Below are 16,869 nucleotides of genomic sequence, written 5' to 3' on the forward strand. Positions count from 1 at the left end.
TGTACCTGACTCACCTGACTTCACTCCATGTGACTTCTTTTTGTCTCCTTGAATAAAGAGGGATATGAAAGGACAGCGATTTGATGACATAGAAGAGGTGAAGAAAAAAATGAGGGAGGTGCTATTATCCATCAAAAGAGATGAGTTTGAAAAATGTTTCCAAGAGTAGAACTGCAGAATTGACTAATGTTTTCAGTATAACGGAGAGTATTTTGAAGGTGATAAGGTTGTTTTGTAAAAAAAAAATTAAATACATAGCTTTGGAGGGTTGGGTTTTTTTGGGGGGGGGAGGCGCCCCCTCATACACAAGCTGTACATTGGTAAAGAGTCAATTGTTTTAAGAAAAGAGGGGATGATGTTTAATTTAAAATCAGGAAATGTGAGTGCCATGGTTGTAACCCTTAGTTATTCTTATTCATTCAGTATGTGCAATAAATAATCCTAGAAAATATGAGACAATATAGAGAAGAATGTGCATCTCACAATTGGAGGAAAACTCATTAACACCCTGTTACAGGCCAATGACATAACATTGCTTGCTGAAAGTGAACAGGACTTGAAGGGTTTAGTTTTGAAGATCAATGATTGCAGCCTTCAGTATGGATTATACCTCAAGAAAACAAATAAACGCACAACTAGACCAATAAGCAGCATTTATTATACAGAGAAAAGATTGTAGTTGTCAAGGATTTTATTTTACTTGAATCTACAATCAATACCCAGAGGATAAGCAGTCAAAAAAATTAAAAGTATTGCATTGGGTAAATCTGCTACTGAAGACTTCTTTAGAGTCTTCGAAAGCAAAAAAAAAAGAAAAGTCCCTTTTAAGCATTAAACTGTGCCTGTTCAAGCTATAATATTTTCAATCATCTCATGTGAAAACTGGACAATAAACAATGAAAGCCAAAAGTAATTGGTCTATTTCAATTAGGATGTGGTCAAAGAATAATGAATACACTGTGGACTTGCAGAAAATGGACAAATCTGCATTGGAAGAACTACAGTATACCAGAATGTTCCTTAGAAGTGAGAAAGGCAAGACTTAATCTCACATGCTTTGGATATGATACCAAGAGATATCACTTTTGAAGAAGGGTATTAGTCTTGATAAAGAAATTATTATTGTTAGGTACCTATGAGTCAGCCCTGACCTTATGCAAATGGGAATGAAATACTGCCCTGCCCTGTACTATACTGACAACTGCTACGCTGGAGACATGGTTGCAATCAGTGTATCCATCTACATCATCAAGGGTCTTCCTCTTTTTTACTGGTCCTCTATTTTACCAAATGTGTTGCGCTGGGTTGTCTAAAGAAGGAATCATTCCCTTATTCTGTTCCCACAACTGCCCTTGATCCATGTACAAGTTCTGCACAAACATAAAGAAGTCTTCTGGAATTCCCATTCTTCTCAAGGCTATGTATAATTTGTTATGATGAACACAGTGGAATGACTTAACATAGTCAATAAAACACAAGTAAAATTCTCTCTGGTATTCTCTGCTTTCAGTCAAGATCCATCTGACATCTGCTGATATACTTCAACATTTTGTTCTGAACCTCACTTGAACCCTTTTGATGTACCGGTGTGATTATTTAAATTTCTCAATGCTAAATTGGCTTGGTGGCTATTTAAAAATTTCTTGGTGTAGACAAATGAGGACTTTTAGAGTTGCAAACCTTTGTTGAAACATCTCCATTGGTATCCCATTAATTCCTGGAGCATTCTGTTTCACAAATGTCTTCAGTGTAGGTTGAACGTCTTCCTTCATCCCGTCAGGTCTTGGTCATACACTGAATTGGTTGGACATCTCCCAATTCTTTATGGTACAGTGATTGTGTGTATTCCTTTCATTTTATAAATGTTTCCTGCATCATGTAATATTTTGCCCATATAACAGAGAAGGTCCAAAGTCTTTGCAAATTAGCTAGCACATATACTTAAACATACATGTGTATACATAAGAGGGTTTCAAAAAGTTTGTGTAAGGACTGGCATTAAAAAATAATGGGATTTCTCAGAAAATTGATGATGCCTTTCTATGTCTACACAACACACTGCGGTGCAGTAAATTACTTGGTATGGCTTCTGGCTATAATCTTTGTAACTCACACCAAATGACTCCCTGGGACCATGTAAATAATGTGTATGGGTATCTAATGAAGGTATTCAACAGTTTGCCATGCCACTAAGTTTAGAATGAGCTTTCTCAGGAGCTTGATAGTGGTGGGGAGAGCGTATAGATATCGCTATCATCACTTAAGAGGCCCTAGGAACCTGGAATTCCAACGTGCTGAACTGCCTTGATTTCGGAAGCAGCTGTGACATCAGAGGAATGGTAGAGAAATGGCAGCACCAGGACCATGAGACAGAGCAACAGGCTCCCAGCCCACAGTGCAAGTGAGGCTGAGTGCGTTTGGGCAGGCAGCTAGTTTATGGACTGGGCAGTTTCCATCCACTTAATCCAGGTAATTAGATTTGCTGACCCATGAGGCAAAAATGGAGGGTTTTGAGCCATTTTTCAGCAGTGCTAAAGGAGCTTTGGAACACGTGCCTTAGCAGGCAGACGCTAAGGGGCCACATAGCTGAGAGGCAAAGAGCACAAAAAGGCAAGTCTACAGGCATGGCTGAGAAGAGGCACACTTGATCAGAATAATTGAACCCTAAGAATTTATGATCCTGAATTGTAACTTGCTAACTCCCATAGTAAAACCCAAAATAGTGAATATTGCCTGCAAGTTTCATGTGGAAATTGCAACAAAGCTTTGAACTCAACAAAGCAGCAGAGAGTACCCTGGGAGGGCTGATTGTATTAGCATTGGTAAAGAATGTTGGAAGATAGAACTTCCAACCTCATAGGACTTGCCCTTAGGCTGATGTCCGTTTGATTTTTTTTCCCCTTCTGATGTCAAAGTACTCATGAGTTGTAACTCCACACTATTTTGACCAACACACACACACACACACACACACGCATGCACATGTATGTATATATGTATATACACATACACACCACACACACAATTACATATATTTACAACACTTTTAATGACAGAGATTTTTTTCCTTGAATGCCTAGCCAACAGTAAAATGTGTTTAAAAATATGTCAGTTGTGCACCAAACATACAATAGAATTACTTTGCACAAAACCACTTCTAGAAATTTGGAGCATTTTAATTTAGAGGAAAATGTGGTATCTATGGAAATCAACCACATCGAGACGGCCTATGACATCAGCGATGCAGATGGGGTGCAGTTCAACCTTGATTGACACCAGTCATGTGCCCAGCACTGTGTTGCTAGACCTCGAACACCATAAACATGAATTAAATGCAAACTGACTCCCTCACATGTCTGTGTCTTCTAGAGTGGTTCCATGACATGATATTTATCATGAAAACACATTGGAACTTTTCATTGTAAAGTGACATTTTAGGGCCATGATGGTGATGGATTGCAAAGGAAAGCCCTGCAGAGAACTAAGGGAGAAGGAATAAGAAACGAGGCAAGAGACAGGGAGAAAAAGAAGCAGCTAGGGAAGAAAGGAGAGGAAAAATAGGAAAACTCATGCTTGTTGCCATTACCAAATCTAGTTTTCTCCCAAATAATCATTCCACAAAGATGCTTCAGGAAATTTTATAAAACTTGAAAAAATAAATCTATCCAAAAAAAGATTATAGGATTTTTAAGACTTTAAAAAAACCTTGATAAATTGTATTAAAAAAACTATTCAAGACCAATAAGGTTTTTAAAAAATCATATGAATATGCCATCTGCATAATTCCAATGTGTAATAAGCATAAATTTCAACTACATGTTAAGTCTTATAAATGGGTTACTTACACAAAACCATCTTCTCAGAAAGAATTTCCGTTTGCCTCGAGAAGTCATTGTTATTTCAAAGCTGAAAAGCCTGAGTACAATATATAAGAAACACCAGATGGTGACCGTTTCATGCTATAATGAAATTTGCAAATCAAAACTGGAGAGGGAAATAATATTCCCAATGGTTAATATGCTGAAATAATTGCTTAGCTAAAGAGAAAAAAATCTAATCTAACACTCATATTAAAGCTGAAACGCATCATAAAAATATTTTACCAAATAACAATCAAATCCACTTATCTTAAAAGATTCTGTATTTTAAAAAGGAATTTATTCAAAATCTTAAATGATTTCAAGAAAATAAGAACATCAAGTATTTTTTCTTCATTTGTTCTCATCTCCCATAAAAATGTAAAATGTTTAAAGTTACACTTGCCATTTGTCATCACTGATGCATTTTTCCAATGTATTTAATTCTACAATAGTCCCTCTTTTATTTTCTCTCCCAGCCTATTTCAATACTAAATCTCTATTCTTTATTTTCCTAGTCTCTGAAAACTCCTCCCTACCACAAGTTTTAAAAGTCCAATAAGTTAATTGATTCCCTCTTAGCTATATCAATTTCCCCTATGTTATTAAACAATAAGCTAATTGAATAAGGGACATCTCAAATATTTACTTACTCTAATTCAAATGGGCTCTAACCCAGTGGCTTTGGCAGCTTGTCACACAGTCCTAGTTATTAAAATGATAATTAAAATTAGGGATATGAAATTAAAAGGTGGACATTTTATTTTCAACGTCACATATGGTCTTTTTACATATAATTTTATTCAAGTATCTTAAATGAACGCATTATCACCTGTAATACATAGAGCAGTCATTAACCCTGATGACCTCATTAAATACTTCCTGATGGTGATTGGCATATTGTCTCCATATATGTTTTTAGCCTGTAGAATTATTGACTTTAATAACATTTTTCATTTTATCAGCCAAGTCCTTAGCCATTTATAGCAGTACTGCTAATAATAAATTTCAGTAGACATTTCAACAAATGCATATCCTCAATCTACTAAATAATTCTTTAAGTACATATCTCCTTTTGTCCTGTCATTGATACAGAGTTGGCAGAAGGGATTTTGCTTTTTGTTTTTTCACAGAGTAGCAACTAGTTTCATAGGAAATGTACTATTTTCAATGACAGGATGGTAGGAAATACGATTTTTAAAATTGGAGTATTTGTTTTACTTTAATCAAAATAACTTGACATAAAGATAGCAGTCTCAGCCAGTCATGAGTGCAGCCCTGTCAGCTTACAATATCTCAGTGCTCAAGGCTCTGAGTACCTTTGTGTACAATCAGAAGGATGTATAAGGTTTTCCCAGCCCATCATATATATTTTTTTCTTCATGTTCTATGTGAGAAGGAAGGAGAGGACAATTCTTTCACATAATTAGATCTATAAGCAGTATCTCTATATGTCTACTTTAATGCCCACTGCTGTTGCTAACCTTCTTTTCTGGTGACCTGGTGGGTTGGTGACCAGGCTGCTTCAGATGGACCCCAGACAGTTGGGTTCTGATGCTCCAGCCAAAATAAAGTCTTTTTCTTCTCTTATTTTCAGTACTTTTGGAAAAGCCCACCAGAGCAGAGTTTCCTAGTTTCCTAACAGATGAGCCCTTTCCTTCAATAAGTCATAATGGTCAGCAGAGAGACCTGGAACCATGGAGGGTTTTTTGATTTTTTCCCCCCTTTTTTGTTGCTGGTGCTGTTGGTTGTTTGTTATTTTTTCTTCATTATATCTGCTTGGTCTATCTATATAAGATAGACATGAGAAGCAAGCCCAAGAAGAACGTAACGGACCGATGAGTGGGTGGGTGGGGGGTCTTTGGGGAGGAGGAGGTAGGGGGACAAGGAGACAGTGATCAGGGGGAAGGGAGTGGTAAGCAAACAAAGTCATGCACAGGGGAACAACTAGGGATCTAAAATCAATGACAAGGGTGGCATAGTGTTCCTGGTAGTGATAGAGCAGTCATAATCCAGCCCTGAGGAATTAGTGAGAGGCACTTGAGGGGTGAACATGATAATGGGACAGGAGGAAGGTAAAAGGAAATAGAGGAAAGAACTGGTAATCAAAACTATTTATAGAGGTGTACATATGTAAATATATTAATGCATAAAAATAGGGGTCTTGTCCTATGTACATATATTTATATGGAAGGCAGTGAACAGATTTCAGGTCTCTACTTAAGTATTCCCTCAACACAAGAACACTTTGTTCTAATAATGTGGAACTGTACGATGTCCACCTCCCCGATACAACCACTGGGTGCATAAACAAATATGAAGAAGGCAGATGGTGCTGGGCTATTAAAAGGGGTCTTAAAAGCTGGACACACCACCCTGTGTGATCATGAGGTGCTGATGGGAACATGCATCAGAAGTTCAAAAATAAACAACCTCATTGAGGTTCTGGAGAGGGGTCAAGGTGGAGACCCAGAGCCCATCCAATGAAAGTTGGACGTTCCCACACAGATGGGCAGCATGAAGGAGAAAATGCATCCAGGGGGCATTTTAACACCAACAAAATATACAAATTCCCTGCAAGGACGGCAGAATAACCCGCCCCAAGGGGGATGAATACCAGGACAGTAGGGAAGGGATAGAATGGCAGTGTCCGACATGTATAAATAATAATAACAATACATAATATATTAAGGGTCACGGGGGTGGCAGAGTTGGGGAGAGAGGGGGTAAAAAGAGGAGCTGATATCAAAGTGCTCAAAAAGAAAGACAGAGTTTAGATATTGTTGATTCCAACAATTGTACATGCTTGCTTGATATAATGGATGAATGGATTATTATAATATATGAAAGAGCCCCCACTAAAATGATTTATCATTAAAATAAATCAAATAAAAGAAACACAGACTTGAGGTCTTCTGCTCACTGGGTCCAGCAAATGTGCTCCGTGGGGCCAGTGTTCAAACAAAGTCTTCATCGCTTCCTTTCATCAACTACCCTATCCATTCTCAATTTTCCTGTATTTCACCTTCTTCCTTCTTGAGTCTTGTAGTCGCTCCAGAACAGCCCCCAGTGATAGTCTTTAGCAGAAAGATAGTGACAAAGCAAAATCTGATTTTTAGCCTCTTCTCTCACTGCCATTGAGTCAATTCTGGCTATCGGCAATTCTATAGGACAGGGTAGAACTGCCCCCAGGGGATTTCCAAGACCAATGCTTTACAATGGTAAAAAGCCACAACTTTCTCCCTCAGAGCGGCTTCTGGATTTGTGGAAGAGCTGAACCTATAACCCACGGTGCCCCCAGGCTCCTCTGTAAAGATATCAGGGTCACTTTACTATGCTTCCCCCCTTCTTCTTGAAGTATTTAACATTCAGATAATCACTCGACTGTCTAAAACCTAAATTCAACTTGGCTTAAGAAATGACGGCAAATCTGATCTTCATCCGTTTTAGTTCATGGAGATGCTTTTATTTTCATATTTAACATTTTACTACCAATATAACCTAGTTAGCAAGCATGGATTCTTTGCAAACTGGGTATATAATCCCTTTTTTCTCATACTAGAAATCTTATGAAAGAAATATCATAGAATCTTAGACTGTAATTAAGTTAAAGGAATTCAAACCTCATCATTCTTAGAGATTTGGCAAACAAAATAATCCTCATAAAGTGATGGTTATGCACTCTTATGAAGAAATTTGACACCATTAAAGAACTCTTCGGAGATCTGCAATTGAGGATCATAGGCTGTAAGAAGAAAACCTTGTATAAAGGACGTAGGCAATAAGTCCATTGTGAAGGAAAGTGGTTCACATTAGGGTGATCAGGGTTTCTCTTTGAAACAAACATTTCTGATCTCTTACAATGGTTCCCAATGAAAACAGGAAAAATCACAGTGATAAAAGTCTTGCTGCTATACTTTGTTTTAAAATTTTAAAAGTACATATTGAAACAGAAGAAGTTTCTGCTAGAATATATAAAACTCTAGCATTCATGAAATCATAAGTAACAACGAATGAAGGGTAAAAATTATTTCGAAAATTCTACCAGATTGTCATGTATTTCTTATCATTATATTAACATACAAGCTACTGAATAGCTTTTGTTATTTGCACAAGGATCCACAAGTTGTATAGCTAGATTTAGTCAATATGACAAGTATCAATGTCTTGGTGACTTACACAGCCATCAGTAAGTATGTATAAATTGCTATGAGAACATTAAAACTAGTATTGTGATGGTTTGATTTAGACCTCCTGCTAAGTGCTTAGGAACAGTGGCATAAAGGGTTATGCATTGAGCTGATAGCTTAAAAGTCGGCAGTTCAAACCCACCTTGCAGGAGAAAAATGAGGCTTTCTATTTCTGCAAAGACTGAAATTCCCAAAAGGGAAGTTCTACTCGCCCTGTAGAGTCATACAAGTCAGAATCAAGTCAATCACAGTGAATTGTTTGCTAAGGACATAAAGAGTCCTAGTGGCACTATTGGGTACATGCATTGCTAACCACAAGGTCAGTGGTTCAAACCCCAAACCACCAGACTCTGGAGGAGAAAGATGAGGTTATCCGCTTCCAAAAAATGTACAGCTGCAGAAACCCTGTATAATAAGTCACTATGTGTTGGAATTGACTCAGTGGCAGTGGGTGGGTTGCTAAGTATTTGGTTCTTCATATAGTAGATTTTATTTAATTTTCATAACACTTATTTTTGTCACTTTTATTAAAAGGTCTATCAACTAAAAATGAGTAAGGCTCATCAAATGAAACAACTTTACTGATGGCCATGCATCATCTAGTACATGGCAGAACTTGTCTTATATAACAACAACAACAAAAACAAAAACAGTTGTCATTGAGTCGATTCTAACTCACGGCAACCCCACGTGTGCCACAGTTAAACTATGCACCACACCATTAAAATCACTGATTTTTCCAAAATAAAGCACCAAGCCTGTGTTCCGAGCCCATCTTACTATGGAAGCTTTACTGGGACCTGTTTAGCATCCAAACAATATGCACGTTGCCCCTGACAGATTCGAGGTGATTGTGCTTGAGGTCTCTCTCTCTCACTGCCAACCAGTCAATTCCGACTCATGGGGACCCTATATGGCCGGGTGCAACTGCTCTTGTGGGTTTCCAAGACAAACTCTTTTTTTGTTGTTGTTACCAATGTATGGTGTCTCTTAACCCAATCCTTTATTTTCCCCCTTTTCTTTTCTTTTTTTAAATTATTTTATTGGGGGCTTGTACAATTCTTATCACAGTCCATACATACATCCATTGTGTCAAGCACATATGTATATTTGTTGCCCTCATCATTCTCAAAACATTTGCCTTCTACTTTAGCCCTTAATATCAGTTGCTCATTTTCCCCCTCCCTTCCCCCTCCCCCTCCCTCATGAACCCTTCATAATTCATAAACTATTATTGTTTTGTCATAAGTTACACTGTCCGACGTCTCCCTCCACCCTCTTCTCTACCGTCCATACCCCAGGGAGGAGGCTATACTTAGATTCTTGTAATTGGTTCCCCACTTCTACCCAACATTCCCTTCATCCTTCAGGCATCGCCTCTCTCACCACTGGTCCTGAAGGAGTCATCTATCCTGGATTCCCTGTGTTGCCAGTTGCTATCTGTACAATGCACATCCTCTGGTCTAGCCAGATTTGCAAGGCAGAATTGGGATCATGATAGTGATGGGGAGGAAGCATTTAAGAACTAGAGGAAAGTTATATGTTTGCTACCCTGCACCCCAATTGGCTCATCTCCTCCCCACAAGCCCTCAGCAAGGGGATGTTCAGTTGCCTACCGATGGACTCTGAGTCTCCACTCTGCACTCACCCACCTTTACAATGATATGATTTCTTGAAGATAAACAAGCGGCCAACTAGCTCAGAAGCAACAAAGCCCACATGGAAGAAGCACACCAGCATGTGTGACCACGAGTTGTCAAAGGGATCGGGTGTCAGGCATCAAGGAACAAGACTAACTCTTTTATAGGAGTAGAAAGACGCGTCTTTCTTCCTAGGAGCAGCTGATGGGTTCAAACTCTAACCTTGTTTTTAGCAGCCCAATATCTCACCACTATACTGCCAAGGCACCTTATGGTTGAGGTATGTACATTGGCCAACACTTGGAGCTCAGTCTCTAGCATGAAAATATCACTGAACCCTCACCTGCCCTCGTGGGATGATGAACTCATGCATTTCTCTCTCCACAATGTTGTCTCATAATCCTAATCATGGATAAAAGAGCTCTTCTTTCAATAGCTCTGATCTCCAAGGAGACTCATCTCCTTCTTAAAGGGCTTTTATTTTCACGCCAGTACTTACTTGAAATGTGACCGTTCTTCAACCAAAACACTCATTCCTGTGAGGACAGTCTTATCCTATACCCTTTCTACTCTTAACCTTACTTCTTGATCTAATAGATTATATGCTATGAATTTCTTGAGTGGTACTTATACACATAATCACATTCATCAAGTGAATTATCTGAATCACAAGATTGAAAGTAATTTTAAACTTATAAAATACTATTCTCTGTAGAAGAATCACTTCACTTTCATAGGAATCCATAAGATCACAAGCTTCAGATGTTCAAAAAGATAGGTAAAGAGCATTTAAACACATTTATTCATAGAATTAAGACTAAACAATGGTTGTAAAAGGATAATTGTAGTCTGCCATGGCTATAGGTTCTGATAATAGAGCTGTATTACAACACCAAAAATAATGAGAAGAAGAATATTCAAAAGTAAAATAAGACCACAGAGTGCTTAGAAATTAACTACCAGTACCAATTATTGTCCAACTCCATTTGTGTCAGAGTAGAACTGTTTTCTCAATGGGCTTCTTTAAATGGCAAAGTTTTTTGGAAGGAGACCAGCTATGCCTTCTTCCGAGACACTCCTGGGTGGAGTTTACCTTTAGGTGAACACCTGGGAGTGTTAACCATTTGCACTATCATGGGACTAGGTAATACCTAGGAGATAAATATTAACTGAGTAACTGAGGTGGTGACTGGAAGTAAGAGAATATTACCGCAAATAAAATATAAAAGGAAAATAAGTTCTTAATTTTAATATCGCTAAATTGATAGTAAGTATCCATTAGACAATAGCAGGGAGAGATGCACAGAGAAAGAGAGGGGCAGAAAGAGAGAAGCGTAGAGACGGATGGAACGACTGACACCAAGGTTTTTATATGAAAATATACATATAAGTATCAATGCTTGCATAAAGGCAAGGATTAAAACAAAAATATAAACCTTTTAAAGATATGAAATGACATGTAACAAAAGAAAGAATAAATAAAATATTAAAAACATACAACATAAATCTATATGGTAGAACAGAGGCCAATCATCTGTACCGTTTTAATAAATAAAAATGAGCCTACCTCATCTCTTAAGAGCAATAGAAGGGAAATTAAGATAGGCCAATACAACAAAAGCCAATATTCCACTAATATTTTAAACCACCAGTCTTTGCAGAATAATCCACGCACATTCACAACTCTCTGCTTCTTGGTCCATGCACTTTATAATTCCTTTGAAATAAATATTCTACTGGGGTTTCAAGTTTTAACATCAATGCTATTTCTTCCATGAAGCCCTCTGTGATTGTCCAGTCAGCAATTAGCCTCAAAGCCACGTTGTGCCTTTATTAGAGAAGTTAATTAAAGCTGACATATTGTAGACAGTTGTTTACATGCTTTCTTCTCTACTAAAATATGAACTCTTTAAAGACAGGAGCAGTGGGTGGTATATTAGAGCAGCTCAATTATTGAACAAATGAACCAGAGTCCTAAGGACATGCCATTCATTTAATTATATCACTAAAGAAATGCAGTCTAATTATCTATAACTATATTTGTAATTATAACTGATTACTTCCCTTTTAAATTTAGATTCACTTACATCATTTTAGATTGCCTCTAGGCATTTAATTAAAACTTTGCCTCCCTGGGTAGTTATTGCTTCTAGATTGTTGGATGTTTATAAATAGATCTGCTCACTGTGGAATCTCTTCTCTCCCAATTGTGAAACTTACTGAATTAATAGATACTTCTTTATACCATTTTTTCGTATATGCTAGTTAGTTTAAATCATTAACTCTTTCATGTTTCAATAACTCCCAGAAGCTTAATATCTCTCTCTTGTCTCTTTCTTTCCATATGCATGTCTGTCTGTCTCTCTTCCCAGCAGAATATTTTGTGTTTGTTCATATTAGAATGTTTGGTGCAAAACTTCAGGAGATTTTTAAAATTCACAAGTCAACATTGATTACAATACAATGACTAATATAACTATATTTCACCATGTCTATAAGATGACCTTATTTCAAAAAAACAAAACCAAACAAACAAAAGGATCTTATTTCCTTATTTCCATGACTGCCCTTCAAAACACTGTTATTCCTTGAATAAAACTACTTACTGTCTCTTTTATGTGTATCACCATGTGTCCCAGTGTCTATAAAAACATCTGCTGTTTATTGCATCACTCACCTGGTGATCCTTCAAGACAATGTTACTGTTTAAACAGAACTATATCCTGACTCTTAGATGTGGTTGAAATTCCCTGTCTGCGCAGTAAGCGTTCGCTCTGTCTTTGTGGTCAGTTACGCCTTTTACGTTTCATGCTCAGCAAGTAAGGAGTTCCCGGAAACCCGGTGCTTTAAAATGACCTATGCATCTCATAACACAGACAACATCATTACAAACATTTTTCATTTCCCAAGCCTAGAATTATATCTCTAAATATAGGTGGGGTGGGATTTGAACCACTGCCTTTGTGATTAGCAATCCAGTGTTCACCAATAGCTTCCCTAGGAATCTTGAAGCAAAAACTCACTGCTATCTGCCCAGCTCATGGTAGAATTTTACACAACCAATGATTTAGTCATTGCAAAAACAACCTAGGTCGTGAGAATGCCGATGAATCTCATTGAGGGAAAGACACAGGAAAGACACAACCGCGTCTGTGGAACATGATGCAGAAGCTCAATATCATCGGTCAGGAAAAGGCCAGAGACTGATTGCACCACAGTCCGTCAGTTGCTCAGATGCAAGAAGAAAATGAAAACAACCCTACTAGAACCAAAATAGGATCTGGACCCGATGCAGCCTGGATTGGGAGAGCCTCTCGAGAATAGATTTGGTGTATTAAACACTTAGGGCTGAACACCAGAGGAGTTGTGAGATGGCATCCAAGACATCAGACAGGAGGAAACCAAAAGTCACTAAAACGACAGAAAAGAAAGAAAAGACCAAACGGATATCAGAGATTCTAAAACCAGTCCCTTTATTCCTGCCCACTTACAAGCTTTATCTGACTTTTGTACCGATTCCATTGCTTTCATGTAACACACGACAAAGTGGTAGTGAAATGACAGATTTGGGTGCCCTGTACAATAAAAAATATCAGTACCACACATTTTTCCATTTATTCCTTTTCAATTTTTTATATATTCCCAGTTATTCGATTCCTTTTAGGTATTTTTCCAAAATTCTCAAAATTTTAAGTCTTTAAATCACGTTTGAAAACTTAAGAGTATGTTTTCAGATGTTTCCTTTTATAAAATGTATATCAGACATTTAAAAAAATATCAATCATAGACATAAATGTCATTGACATAAATATTTCTCAAGTGCCATTGAAGTTCTTGGAATATAAAATGAAGACAAGGTCCTAATCTTTAACAAGCCTAAAAGTTAGCATGGACGATAAACTTATGGCAGTGAGATTAATACAGAAACAATTGTACCAAGTACTGAGATAGTACTAGCATGGATGTTAGGGAGGCTTCACAAAGCGCATGATACTGATTATAGGTTAAAATAAAAAGAGAACTTAGGTCAGAACAGCTGGAGAATGAGACTCAAGTAAAACTAGTAATCTGTTTTTGAGGGATGGGATACAGGACCAGTAACTCCAGTAACCACGTCATAAGAAAAATGTTCTTCCTTCAAAATAGATACTTCAAAAAAGATGTCTCCAAATGAGAGAACTAAATTCAAAATAGTCTTCAAAGACAAACCAAACCCTAAAGAAATCCCCCTGAATTGATTTTGATGCATAGCCTCCCTGGAGGCAGAGTAGAACTGTTCCTTCAGGTGTCCAAGACCGAACATCTTTCAGGCAGCATGTCCCTCTGGGCATGTGCTGGGTTTGAACCACCTGACCCACCCGGGGTTAGCAACCAACACTCAACCCACTCTGCCACCAGAATCCTAAAAAGCCTGTAGTCAAGTCATATTCATGGAGCACTGGTTTTAGGCACAGTGCCACACAATCAATACTCAAGCTATATTTATAGGCAAAAAATAATGATTGGGGAAATAATCACTTAATTTAATGATTAACTTAGTCATTGTAGTATTTCTTCATTCATCAGCTGAATTAATCAAAGATGAGTCTTATGAATTGATCAGAAATCATAGAGATATCATTTAAGAATTTTATTGTATAGATGCAAGCTAGTTTATTATCAATTGGGTTAGATTATGTAAAATTAACACTGATAATTCTTCCAGTCTAATATTTGGAAAATTCAATGCTTAATATGAAGATGGTTAGATTTGTGTTCTGTGATAATTAGGTTTTGGATCAAGTTGGCTGGGGCAGGATTTTCAGTGGTTTGGCCTAGTGACCCTCCATAATGTGACCTAACATAATGTAATTAATCCCATGACAGGATCTGCTGTGACCAGCCAAGCAAGCGTGGGCGGATTGGGGTAGAATACAAGTCCCTTACTCACCCAGGCAAATCAAACCACAGGAGAGAGGTGTGGCCTGATTTCTATATAAGTCTATGATGTGGAGAAACTTGCTGACCTCTTAGTCTTTCTGGATCCTGCATCTGGCTCATCTGCCTCAGTCCTTTGAACTTGAGCAAATAGCACAGCATATTGCCTGGTGACTCTGGGACCATCAGCTCCTGTCATATGACCTGCAATCTGACCTGCTAACTTTGAATTCCTGACTTACTGGCCACAAGCCTGACTTACTGCCCTTGGAATCCATCTCTTCGTCCACCAGCCTGTAGTCTTCCTGCTTCTTGTTCATCATCCCCATAGCTGTGCAAGTCAGGAGAAGCCTCCAGCTTAACATCTGACCCCACAGACTTGATCTAGACTGGAAGTTCCAACTTCTACAATTACATACGCCATTTTCTTGCTGGAATTTTTTTTTCTATACACACACACATACAAACACTTCAGTGATAAAATCAAACTGGGTTTGATTCTCTGGGAACCCAGTTTAATACAGATTCTGATAGGGTGAATTTCAATGCTATGAAAAGTACTTACAAACTGCGAAACTTGGGCAAATTAAACATCTCCTGATCCTCAACTTCATTATGTTAAATATAGATGATAGGATTCACCTATATTGCAAAGTAGCAATTTCACAAACTCATCAGGGTCTCAGGGCATTTTCTTTCACCATCCTTGGCATTCTTTTGCCCTCCTGATCCCAGTGTCTACTGTGCTTGCAAACATCAGGACATATTGTATGTAAAATTGAGAAGGGAAAGGAAGAATCTTCTCTAGGAGAGGCTTTGCAGAAAGACTCTCCCAAAAATTCCCATCCATATCTCATTGAACAGAATTATGTCAAATAAGCAGACCTAGCTACAAGATAGGTGAAAATTTCTATTATTTCACCTTTGAAAAAGGAGCCCTGGTGACACAGTGGTTAAAGGATTCAGAAACTAGACTGAAGGTCAGTGGTCTCAAGCCACTAGTTGATCTACCGACAAAAGATGCTATGGTTTGCTTCTTAGAGTCTAGCCTTTGAAAACTTATAGGCCAGTTCTATTCTACCTTGAAGGGTTAGTAGTAACTGATTGTTACAGTTTAACTACTCTAATAAAGAGATTATAAGTACCGAAGAAGAATTAGAACATATATTAAGTGAGTCCCCTTCAGAAGCTGCCTTTACAGGTATCTAAAGATTAAATAAGAAATAACTATGTAGAACACCTAGTAAAATAATCAGTAAATAGCACTTACTCCTTTACTGAGTGTGTTGCTAACACTGATCTTGATGCTGATGATGTAACAGAGGATGAAATAAAAGTTTAAATATTATACAGGTAAACAACTGCATTAATGTAAGTATTTTCAATTATGTTTAATAATCTTTCTCTAATACATAACACTATTGGTGACAAAATATGGTACTTGAGGTCAAATGATCATTGGTTACTTCACATTCATAACTTGGTTGCAGTTGAGAGCTATATTTTTAGGTTGAAACATCTAATTTGATTTCTTTCCAAAGTTTATTTTCTTGGAGAGTTTAAAGACCATCTGTGGAGATTTTTTGAGATACGTATATAAAAAACTGTGAGCTTGTTCATTTGGATCTTTTTTTTAAAAAAATAGAAAGAATTAAAAAGGAAATCCCTAAAATAAAGTCCTAAATAAAATAGCTTAGAAATGTGATTTTTTCTTTTTCTTTTTTTTTTTTTAATTTTTTAAACATTTTATTAGGGGCTCATACAACTGTTATCCCAATCCATACACACATCAATTGTGTAAAGCGTATTTGTACATCATTTCTCAAAACATTTTCTCTCCATTTAAACCCCCGACATTAGGTCCTCATTTTTCCCCTCCCTCCAGAAATGTGATTTTTTCAAAGAAATACATTAGATAGATAGATACACATAAATATGCCAATTTATTTAGTTTTGCCTAACCTATTTGCCTCAAGAAAAAAAAAAACCCAAAACCAAATTCACTGCCATTGAGTCAATTCTGACTCACAGAAACCCTGTAGAACAGGGTAGACTTGTTTCTGTGGATTTGAAACTCTATGGGAACAGACAGCCTTGTCTTTCTCCAGTGGAAATGATGGTGGTTTTCACTGCTGACCTTGAAGTTACCAACTCAAAGGGTAGGCACCAAGACTCCTAGTGATACATCTTAATGCGTTTTCAATCCTTCATCTCCTTCAGTTCTACAGATTTGTTTCTTGCTCATCACCTACCCTGTTTCCCCCA

The sequence above is a fragment of the Echinops telfairi genome, unplaced genomic scaffold (assembly GCF_000313985.2).
Source record: "Echinops telfairi isolate 266 unplaced genomic scaffold, ASM31398v2 ScPeMD7_1;HRSCAF=3_0, whole genome shotgun sequence".
NCBI lineage: Eukaryota > Metazoa > Chordata > Mammalia > Afrosoricida > Tenrecidae > Echinops > Echinops telfairi.